The sequence below is a fragment of the Plutella xylostella genome, chromosome 12 (genome assembly GCF_932276165.1).
Source record: "Plutella xylostella chromosome 12, ilPluXylo3.1, whole genome shotgun sequence".
In the NCBI taxonomy this organism is placed as follows: Eukaryota; Metazoa; Arthropoda; class Insecta; order Lepidoptera; family Plutellidae; genus Plutella; species Plutella xylostella.
Window position 1 is genome coordinate 4735840 of NC_063992.1, and position 21635 is coordinate 4757474.

General features: G+C 36.7%; 1 protein-coding gene across 1 annotated transcript in view; it reads right to left on the bottom strand.

Moving 5' to 3' along the window:
• LOC119693963 (cadherin-86C) overlaps nucleotides 1-8583 on the bottom strand; it is a 53263-nt gene extending 44680 nt beyond the window's left edge. The window contains exon 1 of the mRNA XM_038119035.2: nucleotides 8302-8583. The gene's annotated coding sequence lies outside the window, so the exon portion shown is untranslated. The remainder of the gene's footprint in view (nucleotides 1-8301) is intronic.
• Nucleotides 8584-21635: the final 13052 nt, after the last annotated feature.

The window sequence follows — 21635 nt, forward strand, 5'->3', positions numbered from 1 at the left end:
GACAGTTGCAATTATTTTTAAAAATCGAACAACACCGTGGACGGCGTCTCTATTTCTCGCACCCACGATCTACTTCCAGCCAGCTATTTTATACCATCAAGTGTTATACCTTAAGCTGCGGACGCTAGGGTCTATATCGCTGTGATTGTGAGGTATCGTGAAAACAATTATCTGGCTCGGTTCCGCGATAAATCGCGTCTCCTGAAGTGACCGTTACCGCCATCTACACCGCAACACTCTGTTGCTATCTGATCTCCTGGTCGAAGGCTATTCTGTACGATGTTGCAAAAAACTTTATTTAGCTGAAAAATGTAATAGATTGATTATTTTTAGCTCACTAAGTAGGTATAAAACCGTTAAAACTCATATTTTCAAATTCGAAGTTCAAAGGTTCTCAGAAAGCTACATTGCTGTATTATACCTGCATGTCTACCACTAAATGTAGAGATTCTAAATTTTCATCATGGGAAGCACAAGGCGTCTAGTAGGTATAATAGTATAATATTATTTGATAAACCTATGTTGTAATGATATAAACTCTTATATTTATGATTTTATTAGTAGAATCGCCCCCTAGACCTTGTACCACAGCTCGACATATTGCTCCAAACTTTCAGATAGATACCCACTATCTGTGTTCATGTTCAAATTTATTCCCTGTGAATTTCAAGTGACTATGTTAGACTTAGGTAGTCTATGTTACGATAAGAAATACAATTATTCAAAAGGTTACAACAATTTAATCTTTTTTACTTTCAGATATACCTGCCTATGTGGATAAAAAATGACTTAGTGCCCTAATAAAATAACACCCCTCTTTTGCGTCTAGGGTCGTCAAAACATTAAATCACCTAAATACAGGTACAGAATAAACCCAAAACAAGTCATAAAGATTCATTTACGATGGACTATAAAATGATCGAATTCTAATGTTAACTGACCATAGACACCAAAACGTCCTTAAAAGGGTCATGCTTATCAATTTATTTTATACCCTAACTTACCCTTTATGGGCCAATAAATGTCGATAAGGCTGTTCTTGTGCTTTACCTTTGCGGGTCGAGGGACTATCTTAAAACTAATTCGAGATTACTGGGTGCCCTTTCAGGCCTGTCATTTTGCTCTCACGAGTAACATATAAAATTGTATTTATTGAAACGAGATTGGTAAGGTTTTGTTCACATTTTGAAATACTGTATCGCATCTTGGTTACCAGTTATATTTTGTTGAAGCCGTGAAGTATTAGTATCATTATTAATCTTTAAATTCGTTGTAATAGCAACATAGTTGTGTAAACTAGATGGAGTCCGAATTTGCACTGGGTTATATAGAGAAGTGTTTTTTTTTGTTTAACCCCTAAACGATTGAAGACAATCGATGTTATGGCAAAAATTACATCAACAAAAACTGTAACCTACTTCGTTGTCATTAATTGCAAGAAAAAAACAGTAGTTACTTCTTGTTTTGGCGCTTGTTTCTGTTGCAAAGTTAACGTTGTCTGACTCTGCCTTTCCTCCTATGGAACACAGATCCTGGAGCTGCATTGAACGGTACTAAGCGTTATCGCAGCCGCCTGTAGCTTCACATCGGACCATTCGTTGTCAATAAATAAGCTATCAGGCTCAGATCCGATCACATACACTTAACTGACGGCAACTAATTGAACGTAGTTTGATGCTCGACTGTGAGTGAATATAGTGGTCGCTGGGAATAAACCCGGTGAAAAGCATTTCAGAAGTTTCATTTACAGTATTTCAGGACTTCTGGTTCACAAAAAATCTACTTATGAAAGGGTCATTGTTTATCTTTCGTAACTCATGGCTGGCTGGATCAATTTAGTAAAAGTTAGTGTAAAAAACTCGATAAAAGTATAAGATGCTTTCATCGGTCATTTAACACAGCAAAACCTGTTTTTATGTGGCTGTTTTTACATCCGTCGCAAGTACATAAGTATATCATATTTTGCGCTAATCAAAAACAAAACTCACTGAATTTTCCTTACTCTGCACGTAGACTTCGGCCTAGCATGCGGTCTTTTTCCCTATGAAACTCTGCTACGGCTATCGGCCTTGCCTTTACTTAATAAATTCAATTTAATCGGTACGGATAATTTATATAACTTATTATTTAATCTGTAAGGAAACGCGGTCTGGTGCCGACAGAGCATTTCAAACTCGCACAAATGACATACGCGATGTATTAAATGCAAAATGCGTATAATTTATAACAGGAATTGTTGGATAATAACTGTTTTATGTTATAGGATGGTTAGGTTTGACCTATCCTAACTGTGTCCTGTAATAGTAGAAAAAACATTACTAGATTACACGATGAACACAATTACATGTGTGGTATATTTAATTAGTTGGTTGTGATGAATCTTTTTTGTAGTCTCGTTAAGCATTTATTATAGGCATAAAGTACATACCCAACTCTAATAATCGATATAATTAACAGTAACAAAATGTATATTTTAATAGGAACTAAAATAACGAAAAACTATTATTACTCTAATATCCTGTTCACGTTAAGAATGTGTTTGTGTTTTTTTATGTAATGACAGACCTAGATTTGTTGATAAAATAGTATACCTAGACTTTGTAAAGGTCATTTCGCCTATTCACATTTCGGTGACGTAAAGCCTGAGTCAGTGATTGATAATGGTTTACAACACGATAACAATTTTTATATCTATACAATGCTGACCTTTGGAGTAGGTATACAAGTTCTTGGCATTTGCCAATTTTGATTCTAATTATTATGAATTCATTAGAATAAAATTAGTCCGTACAAGTCTCTGAAAGGGTTTTAGTATGTACTATGTTTATTAAATGCCCTTTAAAGTGATAAGTTTATTATTAACTTGGTTGATTGATGAATAAGCACGAAACACTCCTAAATAGTTGCATAGTTTTGAATGCAGATTAAAATTAAAACATGTTAACAAGAGAGCTTTTTACTACCTACGCATTTAATTTGATATTCACTGGGTATGTGTAAGAGTGTGGTAATATTTAAGACGGCCTCAATTGTGTTACTTAGATCTTTCAAAAGTTACGATGTTCCTATAACACAGTCAACCCTAAAACGGCGGTGGTAATAGGTCAAATATACCGTCACACTGACATCGCGTGTCGACCACACTCAACGCCGCTGCAAGGTTAAAACCGATGTTATCAATACATTGGATTGGTCCTTCCTGAGCGAGATAGGATATGAGGTAGTTGTATAAGTATTTACAATTAAAAAAATACACTGGACACGGGCCTACTTCAATATTCAGAGCTTTTGCCATATCTGGAGTAAAATTATTTATTCATTAAATATTTTGTTGTAGTCGTTTTAGGACTGAGCCTGCCACTGATCAATTGACCGTTTATTTGTAACTACCCAAATTTTATTGTTCTACTCAGTGGTTATAAAAATTTAGTAGATATAGTAATGATTATGTAAATTAGTAACACCTACTTAAACTTATTTAATCAAAACGTAAAACATACCGATAAAATAAGAATATCAAAACTTACGCAATATCAATTTGTCATCATTCAAAGTTTTATGACCTTATTTATTTTTATGGCCAGGCTAGTCTATTAAAGAAAAAAAAACATATCAATTATTTTGTTTTTACTATCAGAAGGCCTAGTGTAGGTTTTTCTTAACCGATCGAGCAGTGAAAATCGACTCTAATTTGTATGGCGCTAGGTGGCGACTCTCCCATACATCATACGCGTTTACTCGCCACTCAAACGTTGTAAAACTCGCAGTCCCCACACCGTTCTATTTTCCTTGAAATATTGTAGGCAATCGCCCACGTTTTATCGACCGTAAGAACTTTAACGTATGTCAAGTACTTTTACACTAACTAGGAAAAATAATTGATACGCTCAATAAAGAAGAGCTGTCATTCAAATATTAACTCAAGGTTAACGTAATAGGGTCGAGGTTTCGGATATATTTGGTTCATGTATTGTTATTATTTTGGAATGATTTCATAATAAGGCCTAAATAATATATCTATGTTCCTACTCAAATTATATTTGTTTGATGTGATGTCAACAATACAATATTTAATATACAAGATGAATATCCTTTATTGCACAGAAAACTACCTATATTAGAGAAAAAAAATATACAGAGCCTGTTTACCGTGTATCGTATACTCATATAAAAAGTAACCGTTATATTATTTTTATATCCATTGACATAATATAATAAGCCAAATAACGAAAGAGTGTCAAACTATTTATATACTCTATAAAATACATGACTGCAAACAATCATGAATCTACATTAATGTAAATAATTGAATAAAACAAAACTGATTAATTAAGAGAACCATTGTACAGTTTAGTAACAAAATTCCTTAGTTGCCATTATCAGATCAAGCAAAGGCCGAGATCGGACCCGCAGATTTGAACCCGGCTAAATTTCTTCAATGAGTCATGGTGCTAACGACTGTATGTCGACGACACAATCGTATGAATAATGGAAAACACGTACGTATCTTAGCACAAACTATAGAGAAGGTACACATCTGTAACTACGAATAAAACAGCTTAGAGGTTCACATTTTTAAACTCGAATGAAAAAGTTTCTTATAATATTGGCGTGTGCTGTGTGTGGTAATGGTAATGTGTTATTCTTGAAAGGAGAATTCATCGTGTATTTTTTGTCGAAAATGAGTTCAAACTATCCAAAAGTGATGGGTATAGGCTCTTTTACACGAGCCTTTATGTTACCTCGAGTCCTCACCCTCACACGATGAAGTATCTAGACTTTGAATAAATCATATGGAAGAATCATTACAATTAACAATACAATTGACAATGATGTCATTTTCTTAAGTTTGAACTTACTTTTACAACTTAAAACTCTAAAACAAGCATGGCACTCAAATACTGTACCTTCTAATATCAGATACAGCTTGTGCTTACCTTCGACCTAGATCTGGCTACTGGTTGTGATAAGTCAGAACAAATAAACCGACCAATGGCTACTGAAACTAGATTTTGGTTTGATTACGGAAGTAAATTCTTACCCGTTTATTAATAGTTTTCCACCGTAGGAAAACAAAGCTAATCAAAAACAAAAACCTATATTCAATTCAATACTTATAATAAAACGTGTTTTTTTTTCATTAGTAAATTAGGGCAAACATTATAATTTTATTATAATGAGTACCTACTTATTTAATTTTGTTACACTCTCTGGCCCGTCGTTAGACCCCACCTCGGGATGAAGTTAAATAATCATCTTGGCCTTGTTGGCATTGATGGTATTTAAACCATCAAAGTTACAAAACGTATCATGTTAATACCGTTGACAAAGATCCTTAAACAAAAAAACTCCACAAAACTCGTATTTAAATCGAATAAAAATACCGCAAAAGAGGAACAGGGCACTACTGGGGTGTGAAATAACCCCAACTCGAAAGCATGCCATCGGAGTATATCACGTCAATCTTTATGGCGGCGAATCACGTTTTTTTTTTCACACAAAACGTAATAGATCTAGAACACAGAAAATAGGACACAATCAGTAAACTACTTTACACAATTAACTTGCTACAAAGTAATATGATCTTCAATAAATTGTACTAAGGTTACATAATACTGAGAACTGGAACTGTATTTTTGAGTTATTTATGTTCTTTTACGAAAGTCTGGGTTAATACAAAGACTAAATCCATTTTGTTTCTAGTTTAATTACGTACAGTGGCTTTGTTGCGTATAATTAATTACTTTGAAACAAAGTAATTGGATCGACCCAAAGCTGTGTCGCAACAAGAAACTCGAATTAAAACTTTTATGCAAATATAGTGTGTTACCCTTTACCTTATTTTTTATAAACTAAAACCTTAAGTACTATGAATATTTCAGCGTATTTCTGACCGAATAATAATTTTAAATTAGCTTTGCTTTGAGTATGTATTCGTAAGTACCACATTAAGTAATAAGAAGTAAAAGATAGTTGATATTAACTAAGATTATCAATAAACCATTCGTTACGATAACGGAGAAGCTAATAAACTATTACAATACATTCCGCTGTGTCGAAAAATATCCAGTTTTTATTTATTTTAGGATCTTAAAAACTTTCATCGATCGATAAGTATGGCCGCTTGGTTAGAAGGAGATGAAAACCTCGATTAAAATGTTATTTGATATGTACCGGCTAAGGCTTATGATATTTTATGTTATTAAGTATGAAGAGAAGATTTTGGGACAGATTGGTGTAAATGGGATTTATATGATGCCGTAGTACAAATGTTTTAATAGTAGGCAGAATGACTTTAATGATTTTGAAAAAAAAAACTTTATTCATAAAACTGCAATTCATAAAATAAAACATTAAAGATACATTAACTTACATACCTACATTATTTATAAAATATGTTAAGTGTGTGGATCAAAAGTTAGTCTGAGAATATTTAATCTCATCGAGTTACCAGGGGCGCAGGACCCACGACCTGTGCTATCTAACGGGAAACTACAGAAAGACACGTTGCATGGAGCTTTTGTTGTATGTAATACTATTATTATTTATTATTCAACCTTTGTTGAGATGTGAAGAGCCATCGTATGCTAGCGTTCTTTGCATGAGATATTATAGAGTACGTCCTAGGCCGTTCAGCCATGTCACATTAATATTCAAAGTGTTTTGTTTATGTATGCAAAGTGGTAATAAGTTGTATGATATTAATAATTCAATGTCTGTGAAGCGCTACGGCGCTACGCGCTCTCGTAGCATAAAGAGGAGTTCGCGGAACATTAGAGTTCAACGCGCTGCGCAGGCGCAGCCCTCGCTACTGCATTGATAATATATTATTATAATAAACAGTAGGGATAATAAAAAAAAACTTAATTGGCAAACGTATTTTATGGTTGTAAGTTAGATTTTATCATTTGCTGTGAAAATATATATTTTTTCATATTGCTAGTTAATGTTTTTGGTTGTAAAATTAAAAATTGTACCTTCAGTACCGCTACCAATATCCTGCATAGGAGAATTATAAGTAACTATAAATAACTCTTACAACCGTTCACAATTTTTTTGATCCAAGTCTTGACTGACACATACTTAAAAGCTTAATTTATGCAGTCAGAAAAGCGTTATATTAAATGCTAACAGAGTCTTATAACTACCCAAGTTACAGCCCATAGGAACCCAAATAGGCAATCTGGAGGCAGTAATTCCTAAATTGGACTAACGAGGGGCAAGGAGCCAACGACTCTATTGTGGTGATAAGTAGACAATGATCCGTCGTTAAGATACGAAAGCGCGGGATCTCACGATCTTTGCTGCTATGCTATCCTAGTAGATTGCTGGCGGGAAGTGCAAGGTTATATTGTTATTATTATTATAGTTTTTAGTAAACTCAAAACTTAGTGGATAAAATTTATGTTTTTTGAATAATCCAATTTATAAGTAACTATGACTCACATATTTCCGGATAATACTTACACGGAGGTAGGTATTAATTTCACTAGTAACCAAACCATAATATTTAAGTCCCATAAGTTATCTCCAAATCATCAAAAAGGCTTTAAAAAAACATCAACCCACAAAAACCGGTCAATGGAAACCGGCTTCCTCGGTTAAGCCCATACCTAATTATTATGAGAATAAACCCTTTTCAATCGCACAGTAAACATACGTACACACTCGTCTTCTCACAAATACATAATTGTGTAAACACACACATAAACTTCTCACTGCCAGCGTCAAAGGGCGCAGGAAGTACGCACAAAGGGTTTATCTCGAATCAAAGTCTTAGAGAATCTTATGATAAAATACGTTTGCGATCAAGCTTTGTATAGTTTCTTTGTAGATCTTTACGAGCGGTAGGATTTAAGTATGTCTTTTTTCTTTTGATGTTCCTCAGTAAAGGATTTTGCTTTTAGTCCCCGGGTACGATACTCTTTGAGAAGGCTTCTATGGGAGTCTGCAAGTCTAACAAATAGTGTTGCGTTTTTATTTATTTGCGGTCTGTAATCTGCGACATCCCTTAAAACTTGTTTTTGAGTCGATCGCGTTGAAAGCTCTACACTGTCATTCCCCATGCATATTTTATACAAAAAAACCTAATATGAATAAAAAAATCTACTTGCGGATGTTAGTTTCTATAATGCTTACATTGTATTAGAATCCAATAAGAAGAGCGATAAACAAAACAAAAAAATCTAATCAAACATACAAAAAATATTCAGCGCAAAAAACAAAGTTCACTGTCCAATTAAACGAACAACAGGCCAAACAGCCAACAAAAAAGGGTAAAAAGCTGAACAGTGTACTTACTGTTATCACGTAACAATAGGAAGCATTTGATAACAATTGCAGGCTACTTGTGGCGCGCTCTATCGGCCATTCCTGTCACTCGCGAATCCCGCCAAAAACTTTTTCGTCCCACTTTTGCACACACCACTGTTCCAGTTCACAACACAGTCTTGAGCACTTTGGAAAAGTTTTTAATTTTAAGGTTATGAGTTTGTTTATGTTATGTTGGCGCATGGAGCGTGCGGTCGTGCCGGTTGGAGCAGGCGTCCGCCTGGTGGGCTGGCCCGTGCAGTACTAGGCGGCGCGGCCCGGTCGCCGGGCTGACCGGTCGACGGTCGGCTACCGGCCGGCCCTACAGTACCTACCTATTTGGCGCCTCCACGTACACTTGGGCGACTAGTTGTTACCTACGTACCTACCGACACACACCCTAGATTATGGTAGCTTGTGCTTGTGGTAGCACATTTTGTGGAATAAACCTTTTACATGAACATGAGAATTCGAAAGTTCGTGTTCGCCACAATAGAATGTGTCAAGGTTTAATAAAATACGTGTTTTATCGTTTCCAATTATTACTCAGTACCGTATCTATCAAGCTCGGTAATTTTTAGTTAAAAATAGAAATTTTAAATGAGTCGATTTATCTTCGTGGGTACCTTACCATACCTACTTGGCTTCTTGACTTCTTGTTTTATTGAGTCCTTCTTTTGTTCAGTGATTTATTGGTCTAGAGACTGGCTGAATTAAAATTTAAGAAAAAACTACCTTTTGACGTAATTTATATTGTCTGGCTGGAAACTTAACTATACTTAATAATTCTCTTTGAGATAAAATATTTCATTGAGAATGATAAAAAGAATCTGTCGTGGTTTCTAGATTTGTCGGTTGGCCAGCATCTTACTAGGAGAACATACATTTATGCAGCTATATCAAGTGCGTTCTTATTGCACGTTTTATCGCTAGCCCTCACGAGCCAACTTTTTGTACTTCCATACCAGTATAATGCGCCTCTAAATCTTTGGAGTAGTCTAAAGAAAAAACTATTTTTACACTTACAAGTGCAAGTACAATTACTAAAGAAACAATCAGTACAAAGAAGTATAATCTTTTATTTGTCTATTAATTTGAGTGGAAGGCTTCAATAATGCAACTCTAAACATAGGTAATTTTGCCTGCAAATAATAATCTTGGGAAACCAATAGAAACTTCTAAAAATCGATTATTTATAAGTGTAAATATAGGGAGGCATTCAGGAAATCTTGAGAAATGTGAAAGTTTAATATTGCGTGTTGTTTCTAGCGGGGGGCGGCGGCAGCTCGCTTGTAATTACCTAGGAAAGGAAGTTTGCTACTTTTTGGGGCCACCGCGTGACTTACGAACCCTTCGGGCTAAATGTAAAATCAGACGGCAATAAAAGGGAGTGTAACCTTGGAAATACCGAGACGTAATCAACCGAACGACGCAACCTGTCGGCAGACATCAAAAACTTTATTGACTCGTCACTGACAAATGGGAGGCAAAATTTAATTCACAATAACATGAGTGCGTCAACAAAAGAAGATCGCATAAATATGTATGAATTATGTAAATGGTCTGTCTGTGGACAGAGGCGACTCCACGAATGTGAGTTCCACAATGGTTAATCAAAAGGCCGTATCTCATTCCGCGGCCGGCTCGCGAGAAGTTTCGTTATTTCGATTTCATTTGCGTGCTCGTGCGCATGTTTTTTTTTGTTCGTGTCGGGAGCGACGGCACGGAGCCAGCGCGGCCCGGCGAGCCCCGAGCGGGCCCGGGGTCACGCCGCGATCCTGCCTTTGTTATTCCCGGAGAAATATGAAGGGAAGTCGGCAGGCCGCTCCCTCGATAAATGGGATTCTTTCGACGAATATTGAAATATCTCTAGGCTTTACAAGATTAATTCTCCTATGATGAATGACCGGTATGAATCTCGTTTGTAATTTACAGCTTGTTACTTCGTTATAGGCTTTGTTTCGTTCGGATCAACATACTGTTATTGTCCGATGTAACAATCGCGTTTGAGCCTGGATCGGCTGTGAGCTGTGATAGATTATTTATGATCGCGACTCGAGTTTACGATCTTCGGGCAAGGTGATTGTAAGGGCGTTGAACTTCCTAGTTACTAGTTGCATCTGTTCTAATACATTTGCATCTTATTTAAGGGAGCAACAATAGCTGATAGATGACAATGCATTCTCGTATCCGTGGCTTGTCAATTGTCGTTTTATTTGCATGTAAACAGTCCGGTGTAGATAAGGTTCGGGTGTTTTTTTAACAAAAAGTTTATAGCCGCTGCGAGGCCGCGTCGACAGGCCCGTAGAGATTAATTGAATTCTTAGGTGTGAAAAGAGGATACCATGTTGGGCGTGCGTTTTGGGAAGTGCCCGAGCCACAGGCAGTAGCGATTTTTATATTATTTAAAATTAAAAGCTGATGAAAATGACGTTTGTTTGTACTGTACTTGGGGCTTTTAAGTTTGCAAATAAATCTACCATTATTATAATGTATTTTTTTATGAGTTTACTCGTCTCTTAAAATGTTTTCATATAAAAATAAACAACGAACAGAACATCATATTTGTAATTGTATTCATTTATGTAAGAAATACTTCAACAAAATTATCCCGTAAACATTTATTTTATTTATTTTAATTTTATTTATTTAATAGTTTACATTATTGTTCTATTAAATAATGTGACTTAAACCTAGTAAAAGTTTATCTGCACATCAGATTACATTGGTGTTACTTATAAATGTATAGGTACTTAAAATATGTGTACCTAATATGCTTCATTAAGTTTTCATTAAGTTTCTTCTTGTCCAATAGACCACGCTTTTGTATCAAATTTAAAAGCTTTATCGTGCTTGTCGATGGGCGTTTCATATAAATCTTCCGAGGATCCCCGACCATCACCATCCATTCTGATGTTTAGGCGATATTTCATAATACTCCTTTGATTAACTATAACAATTTCGGTTAGTTTGCAAGTTATTTTTAATAATAATTCAGTCGTCAGCAAATTGCAGCAAAACGAAATTTAAGGGAAAGTACTATTAGATTACGTAAAAAAATACTCAGCAATGCAAAGGCATTATACAGTTCTTTTTACAGCAATCATATCCGAAAACCGAAAGTATTATTGTCTAGTACTTGATTACATAAAGTATAGGAAAAAAAGGTTCTTACGAAGTTCAAAGTCCACATCGACAAATGTTGAGTGTCGGAAAGCGTGCAAATCATGCAATCCGTGTCAAATATTTGATCCGAACTGAAATTGGATAAGCTCTCCTACTACAGCTGTTCAAATGTGTATATATTTATTGTTTAGATTATTCTGAATATTCTAACCTACCGTTCTTATTTTCTTTCCTTTTTAGAAAACTCAACAATAACTACCTACTTACCTAAATTCATCATCATCATCACGACCCATTACGTCCCCACTGCTGGGGCACGGGTCTCCTTCCAATGAAGGAAGGGTTTAGGCCTAGTCCACCACGCTGGCCAAGTGCGGGTTGGTTACCTAAATTAATATTGAAAAACACACGTATTCTTAGAGTGATTTTTTACGGAAGTCTGCAAAATAAATTACCTATAATTAGGTTTATTTTTTCCAAGGAGAAGCACCAATATAATTTGATGTGAGAGCTTTGGGTATTTTTGTGTACTAAAATTTCTATTGGCCAACTTTATTTAGCATTAAAATGTGTTCAGTGGCATTTTCAATTCAGTTTAAGAATATTTTGGGGAACAATTAAATACAGAGTGGGATTTTGCAATGCTACCTCAAGGCAAAAAGAATTCTTAATGATGTGGATAGAAATTTTTACGTCAACAAACAAGTAAATAAAGTCTAAAATTTCTCATTACATTTCCTTATTTTTAAGCTCCACTTAAGAAGGTTATAATGCAAGTAATAAATAACATTATGAAGCTGCTACGTATAATATAATATTGTACTGTGGAACCCTGAATAGGTACCTATGTTAGCAACCGACAGTTCTAGCGGTAAACTCAAGTTGCAGTTTGGAAGTCTTGAATGAAAGCGTATAAATTAGGACTTGGCATGACGAATTGTTACTTCTCACTGTTAGAACGATATACCGGCGTATTCGGAGCTAAAAGCATACATTAATTTAATTATGTAAATGCTAGTAGGTTATAGTTCTGACTGACTTAAAGCAAAAGTTTGAAATTGATTGATATTAAAAGTAGTGAACTTTTTGATACCAGCAACCACTAGCATGCACCAAGCATCGGAAAATAAAGCCACATTTTCGTCGTACTGCAATACCACAAAACTTTTAATATAACACATAGTGTACAGGATATTACAAAAAAAGGTATACTAAGCCGAAACCTACCCGTGCAGCATGGTATATCTAGGCCCGAAAATAAAATCAGTTTCGGCTTAGTATATAACCCTTTTTGCAACATCCTGTATATTAGACCAACTGAAATCGGGACATGTTACCTTGTTCTTAATTCAGATAAATTTTACCTGGACCACCGACGGTCAACATTAAACCAAAAATCTATTGCATTAATTTTGTGACTAATAAAGTTCAACATTAAAGCTGCCAAATTCAAATATGAATCTTCGTAGTTATGGTTTTATTTTATTTCATTTTGCATCCACTGGTCACAATGTTGCCAGCAATACCTCAACTTTTTTTTTTGTGAGCGACTTCTTTGAAACCAAACACACCTAAAAAAATGGCGACCAAAAAGATACTCCAAAGATCAAGTTTAGAGTACAAAATGCCGACCCAGATTCCTTTATTGCTTAAATCCCGATAAAGGATTTGAATATTTATTGGATTTTAATAGTGAACGTCTCATCCCGGACTTGTTAAAAGGCCGCGATAGCTTAAACCGCTTTCTGGTTCCCGGTATATGGATTTTTAACAGCGATTTTAAGCTTAAACGGCCCTCTCTATTCCCTTTACCTAATTTTTTTAGTGCCTGAAGCGACGTGGATTCCATTAAGATTAAACGATACGGTTTCGGAATGCAGCCCTCTCGTTCCAACGCTGTTTATCTCGTTCACCCGCTAATGGACCAACATTCGTCCATTCCCAAGGTGAATTAAAAAAATACGGGGAACGAAAATAGTAACCGACATTATAGAAGTGACGGCGCAATTAAATTTGTAAGAACTTAATGTGCACTTGGAAATTAAACGTGTATTTTTCCAGCTATTCGATACTTGTTGATATAGCTGATAGGTTTGGTAAATGTTAATACAATTCAAATTAAAAAAAATCACAGTGAAAACTTCGCTACTATTTGCATTTACATGGGTATGCTTTCAACTGCCTTATTATGCTAATTCAAAACAGTATATTTACTTAAATATAGGCCATATAAGTACAGATGGATTTGAGGGAAATGTGATCAAAATTATACTAATTATCTTCGTAAAATATCTATACATTTTAAAGAGTATCATGTTTAGTAGACCTCTCGTAGGTCTTATCATTTTACTACTATCTTAATACGAGAAAAAGTTTGTCAATAACCATTAGTTGGGAGGAAATGTACCGTTAAAATGCTTTTAAGGCTGTCGCTTTGAACAGTTTTAAAGAAAGAATAGAGCACTGCATTACGACTCTTTCCGTAACTGTATTACTCTTTTAAATCACCACTTAAGGGTATACTTACAATCGTGTATTACAACTCTTTAAAATTTATATTCCGAGCATTCCGAAAGTATCGTTTTATCATTACAAAAACGTAACTTAAGAGGGAACATATACGTGAAGATGTAGTTTATTGGGTAATAAAACGTTGGTCACTGGGCTGAGTTCCAGGGATTATGTGTGTGGATGTTTCAGAGGACCACAATATGGCAGTGACCATGGGCGGTGATGTCTCAATTATTTGCGGTCGCGCCAGTCGCGCGGTCACCGCGGCCCGCCAGGAATCCGCCACCTACACGGCGCGCCACAATGCTGATAATAATAACCAACATTACCCTCACACAGTGCAATATATTTCACCCAACAAATATTCCCCGTAAAATGACGCCCGTAAATCGCTGCAATACGACTTATTTGTGTAAATGAATCTAAATGGGACTGGGGACAATTGTTTTAATTATACAAATGAATGTAGTGGAGGCTGCGCCGTTGTTCGCGGTATCTCCCCGCAAATACACTCGCGAGCAACCAAATCGACTCAAGCCTTGACGGCGCAAACATACATTAATACAAGTAAAATTATGAATAGAAATAATAAAAATGATATGTCATTTAAAAGCTTAAGATGTCAGCTTTAATTTGATATCATTATTATTGAAATCCATTCATCATTTTTGAAATAAATGATGTCTGAACGCAATTGTAGGAAAAACGGGAATTTAGGAAAAAAGGGTATGGGTATCGTATTATACAAATTAAACAAAAAATGTTAAGATAAAAATTTATTTATTTAAATCAATACTTTGTATTGCCCCCTCTTGCCCTAATTACAGCCTGCAGCCTGTTTCTCATAGACCTTATCAACTTTTTGACAGTTTCCTGAGGAATGCCGTCCCACTCCTCTAATAAAGCTGTCTTCAGCTCGTCCACGCTTGCAGGGACTGGATTCCTGGCCCGAACTCTTCTTTTGAGCTCGTCCCATAAGTGTTCGATGGGATTCAGGTCAGGACTGAGCGCAGGCCAGTCCATCGTGCGCAATTCCTTCTCTCTCAGAAACTGCCGACTGACTCGTGCCGTGTGGCAGCGGGCATTGTCGTGCATTAGCACGAAGTCTTCACCGACAAATTCTGCATAGGGCACAACATGACCGAGTAGAATGTCGGTGATGTACCGATCAGCTGTTAACCCGCCTCCTCGGCCGCCTCCAGGCACGAAAACAAGTGCGGTTTTTCCCTCTAGAGAAATACCAGCCCACATCATGCAGGAACCGCCGCCATATGCTACTGTTTCAGCGAAACAACATTGGGCAAATCGTTCCCCCGGACGCCGGTAGACCCGGCCTCTCCTGTCACTGCCATGCAGACACACTCTGCACTCATCAGTAAACAGGACCGACCGCCATTGCGCAATGCTCCAATCGAGATGCTCTCGAGCAAACTGAAGACGCGCTTGTCGGTGGCCTGCAGTCAATTTGGGGCCTGATGCAGGTCTTTTTGGTGTCAAGTTGGCTTCCTTCAAGCGTCTTCTCACTGTCCACTCGCTGACAGCCACTTGTCGTACACGTCTCAGTTCTTGCTGCACATCAACGCCCGTAAGGTGTCGATTGCGCAGCGAGGTTGAGACAATGAAGCGGTCGTCTCTCTCTGAAGTGCAGCGGTGGCGGCCCGTTCTTGGTCTTCGATTGAAGGCACCAGTCTCTTGGAACCGTCTGTATACTCGGGATACAGCAGACTGGCTCAAGTGGAGCTGGGCAGCGACTGCTCGCTGACTTAACCCTTGTTGCAGCAAGGCAACAACTTGAGCAGCTTCTTCTGGTGTGGTATCCATGGGTTTGCGAAAACAAGGAATACAATGCAACGAGATGTGTACCGGTCAACTTGCAACAAGCGACTGATAAGGTACACCGGATGTGGAAAGGTTTTATAGCGGGATCAGGTAGCGCAAGGCGTGGATTCCTAATGAGGTAATTAACACTGACGGGCAATTAAAATGCGTCATTAAATCTGCGCTTAGTTTTTTTTTATGGTATTGATCTTAATTGAAAGCCTAATTCTTCAGCTTTCGAATGACATATCACTTTTATATTTACCATTTATCGTTTTAGGAAAATCAATGTATATGTGCGCCGTGAAGGCTTGAGTCGATTTGGTTGCTCGCGAGTGTAGTTCTAAGTGCTCGAACAAATGTGGCGAGTCACGCAACGGAACCCATGCCGGTCGATTACTGGGATAAGCCACCTCTCCACGGCAACTTTATTACTGTAATTGGGTTATTTATTCATTATAAGGGAGTCTAGACATCTAAACTAGAATTTAATTTGACAAACGCCAAAGGTGCAGTTGTAATTAAATCGGCTATAGGTTTCGCCGGCCGGCGTCCCCCGTCCACCCTGCAACGAAACTACTTTCACTTTAATGAACTCAAATTACGTGACTAGCATTTTCTGTGCGATAAAACCTCATTTTTACTCATTAGACAGATATAATTGTTACTTGTACTGACCGAAAGGAAAACTTAAATAGGCACTTATTTAACACCCATTATATTTATTGGTTTGAATACCAGTAGCAAGAGGTAGAGATCGAATAATAACCGGTCATTTGTAATGGCTTATTACTTTTCGTTTTGCATCGGAGCTGTAGGTCTATGTCTACATGACGCTCGTAAAATATTAATGAAGTAGTTTCATACGCTACTGTGGGAAACTGGGTAATGTTACTTTACTATGAAAATTAATTTCCTGGGGCTTTTTACTTGGAGGTCAGGACTAGCTGACTCCCAATGAGGCGAATCGTGGTGTGTCTGTCTGTCTCTGATGTTTGTGCTATTGTTTTGTATTTTTGTACCCTCCTGGTGAATTTAAAGTTCTTTATCATCACAGGGTTGATTTTTGCATGGCTGTTCAAACAAAAGCCGTCCTTAAAGATCTGAGATCAGAGATGAGTTTGGTGGTTGAGACAAGACACTTTATAGCCTCTATGGATAAGGACAAAGGGCGTTTGGATTCATCGAGGCTTGGTCTCGCCGTGGGCGGTGCAGCGCTGGACATGTAATATGAAGAGTACCACCGCTAGAGCCGAGCACATCCCTAGCTAACATGTCGATGTAAACGTCTCTTATTAAAACCCCACATTTCCATATTCCATTGCTAGCTGTGGGAATTGGTCGACACAATTTAATATGACAACTACGAGCTGTAATGGCTTCCTAGCATACAAGTGGTGGCATTTGGGAGGCGCATAGATAGATATATAATATTTTCATTACAGTTTGAATAGGTTGTTACAGTGTAACAATGGCCAAAATAACTACGATGCGATCAGTAATATTCTATTATCTTAATAGGAACATCCCTAGGGCAGCCGTTGAGACGTACAGTGTGGGGTGCAAAGAGTAAGTGATAATACGGAGAATTGTACCTGGTCTACCTCTAATTAATTTACAGATAATTTTATAAATGTATTTGCATATTTTAGTATATAATGAGAAAACTACATAATACACTCACGACTCACGAGCAAACCAAAAAGCACCAAATTACTCCTAAACGGAAAAGGCTACCTTAATGAAGCCATCTGCAATATTGAAGTACATTATTTTATTAGCGCATTAGAATATTGCCAGCCAGAAACGTAAATATTTTGATCAAATTATAAATTAAATGTTTTAAAAAAAGGGCTCATAAGTATGGTGTCAATATTTCGTAATGAAACTTTTTCATTGCTCGTGAGTGTAATAATAATAAGTTATCCATACCTGCTGTCACGTCTGATCATAGGTGCATTCTAATCTTTGCCTCAACCCGATACGATAATGGTTGTGTCCCGACACTCGGCGCCAACGTGCGTTTTATATTATTTATCGAAACCTTACTGGAACTGACACTGCGTATATTTACTTTACGTTTCCAATCATTTGTCAGTCTTTCGCAGCGAGCAGAAACTGCACAATTCCTTCGTTATATCTGACTTTGGACCTCGGAATACCTTCAAGTATTCAACTAGTACTTACTATCTGTAGAATATGTGTGTGTAGGAAGGTGGATAATGTTGTATGCTTCTACTGATGTATCATTTAATATCTAACCAAGTAAATAATTATCTGTTGTTCCTCTAACACTACGGTGAAAACTACGATGTGTTTCGTATTTACCTCCATATTATTATAATTTAAAAAATAATAATTTGATATTTCCTCGCCTTATAGAAAGTCCCGTTCCCGTGGGAATACCGGGCTAAATACTAGCCTATCTGTTTAATACATGTCATAGTGTCAGCTTCCTGTACCAATCTGTAATTGTTATTTTCACGCGTAAAAGCAAACATCGAAACAAACTTTTGCGTTAATAAAACGTAGCATAAAACACAAATACAAGTTCGATTTCCGTTCGATTTTCGACCATCGATAACAAGCGAAAGGTCACAAAAATATCAAGAGTTTTCCTTCCAGTCTACACAACTACACATACCTCAGATGCCCGCGAATTCCCATTCGTCTGCTAAGTACCGTCACACGCGGGACCAAATAGGGCGAGTATTGAATAGCATTAGTTCGTTGTTATCCCCCCAGCTCTGCGGCGCCGGGGTGACAGCTGACAGACTGGGAACCGAGTTGGGTCCTCGCACGGTAGTGGACACGACAGCGACAACAAATCTGGGGCTCTTTGCCAAGTCAATAAGAAGTAACATTTACGACGACATTAGTGTCAAATACAATTGTTGAAGATGAAAAAGTTTTATCAATTTACAAGCAATCTCACCACACCGGCCTTTATCATAATGATATTTTGAAGCCAGTCCTAAAGCTGCGTAGGACCATCATTTAGCTTTAAAAGCTCTATAAACAGTAAGCAGAGTGCGACAGAATTTAAATCATAATCATTACAGTTTACCAATTAAACCAACTGTCGACCTAAACAGTTTGTAGAGTCTGAGACTTAAAAATGGACTCCTTTTCAGCTGACGTGATGACGCCTACGCGTAAAGTGTACACAAAACTGTTCATAATCCTCTTTATTGTTGTAAAATGCTATTTTAATTTTTTATTGTAGGTATGTTGTGTATTGTAAAAGTGCATAAATCTATCTATCATATGTATTAAATTGCAGTGGCATCGCTGCCGTATCCTTGCTGCCTGTCACAGACATTTCAGGAAGTTCTTCAACGTCCGTCCGTATGTTTGTTTATCGCACCGTCGACGCGTCCCTTTGATTCCTCCACTGAAGATATGTCTGTCCTCCACTCAAGATGGGTCAACCAAGTTCACATCTAATTGCGCATGCAAACGGTCACACAACTGCCTACGGTTATTAATTGATCGTTATTTGAATTGCGTTCGAACATCGAATGGTGCTTCGTTGGTGCATTTTAAATGGCGTCTCCAGGTTGAATGCTGGTTTGTGATTGGTTGAGCGGTTTGGCAGATTGGAATTTAATTATACCGTCTACGACGTGCTGTTAAGCAATCTTAATTCGTATGTAAATGGTATGAATCATATTTATAACACTACAACATTTCGCAAATGGATTTTTGTTGTCACTGTTTATTTTTCTTTTGTTGTTACTTTCAAAATTATCTCGAGAATTCATAGCCCAAAACATTTCAATTATGGAAAGAAACTAATGCTGTGCCACGACTTGCCTAAAGTATGAAACTGCCTAATGACTTTTGAAATGATACAAATAAATACATAAAAAATATAAATTTGAAAATAGTTTTTTTCTGTTAGTTTTTCCGTAACATGATGTATTTTTATTGGATACATATTATGGATTAGGGATCGGCAATGGCAGGCGGAACTTTTTCATTGCTCCTAAGAGTATATCACTTTAAAAAATCTAATTAAGTAACACACGAGTACATACGTAAAATATAAAACAGAAGCATTAATAAAATAGAAGTAACTAACTGTACGTAATTTAATAAAATTACAGATCTCATCTTATGTCACAAGACATCATGTCAACTCAGGGCTAATGAAAAGTTATGTGATGTGATAACGATCTTAACACGTAGCATTGAAAGGCTTTCATCGAAACGAGAATAAGTAGGTACTTTCTGTTAGGTATCAGACTTTTTAGTTAAGTAAATAAAGAAAAACAACATTAAGTATAACATTTTTTACAGTGGGTTCTCTCTGAATATCTCCCGAACGAACGAAGAGAATTGACACGGAATCGGTACGGTTAAATACATTCATATTGTTGTTCCTAAGCTTCCTGCGCGAACTTTGGTTCTACATATAATATATCTCGTTGTGTTGAGCTTGCCGATTGCGCGTGACAATTTTAGTTCGTTGATTTAGAGAGTGACCCGACGACCTGACGTATGGACAAGCATGAGGAGGCCTTTGCCCAGCAGTGGGACACAGAATTAACTACATAAATAATATTTACCCTTAAACTAAATCATCATCATCATCCGACCTGACACTGCTGCGGCACGGGTCTCCTTCCATTGAAGGAAAGGTTTTAAAACTAAATATTCATCCAATAAATGAAAAACACATTTTTGAATCAGAAAACCATCTAAAAATTTACTTCAATAGCCGTAATCAGTTCTCCCGAAGCCGTTAAACGAAGAAAATAATGTAATCATTAGCGCTACCTTACTTTGTATGTGGACCGTTTGCTCTCACGCAAAAGCGATTTTCGTGATCAGGAACAAGTTTCCTTAATGTCGTAAGTACCAGGAGATAAGGATCTTTGAAGAGGATGTTTTACTCGGGCCCATTTGCTAACCGTTAGTTTAGTGCGTACACCCACCCTAAAGTAAATCAACCTGAATTAAAAACATTGACTTAATTTATATTTTTATTATTATGTCATGTGGACGACTCAACTACTTATGTGAGTACTTATATACTAAAACGACTCCATCTTAATTTATAGTTGTTATGAAGATAGCGGTTTAATTACTTTTGAAGAAGACAGTCATCATGCTTACATATCTCTCATCTTAATATGGTAGGTATGGGGCTTTAGACATAACTTCTCTTGCTTAGTACTGCATAGCCAAATTAAATAATGTTCTTTATAATTCAATTCGCAAAATCAGTTATGAAAATTTCCCGCCTTATGTAGGAGGTCTAAATCTAAAAAAAATATACCTAATTTTATTTGGCTATTCTAAGCTTACTTTTTGATGCAACTTTTATTTAAACAAATAATAAATTAAAATACTAAACTCTAAAACTAATTAACATCCTAAACTAAAAGAGAACCTATAAATATAATACTATTATAAAACTGCCTATCTTAATAAATAATAAATATTTTCTAGGTCACCGCCGTCGTTTGGCAGGGTTCCCAAGAGGCTGGCCGCATTGCCCCGCTGGATGGCAGACTTGCTTGACATTTAAAATCAGCAGTTTACATTTAAATTCATTCATAATATTATAGGTAGGTACTAAAGAATAGACAAAATATCTTTGTGACTATTTACTTTAATTTTACAAGCATACATTCTCTACAAGCTTTTCCGTTTCACCATAATTATTTCCACATATGTAGGTACTTACATAGTTTTAAATTTTCGTGCAATTTTCATTGAAAGTTGATCCAATTTTGTTTTCACGTGTGAAACATAGTGAGACAGCTGCACTCTCGCTTTCCCTTGCAGCGACAAATGAATGGCGACTGGTGACACGTGAGTGCGACCAAATATTGCGTAATATACAGGTAGAGGATTACAGT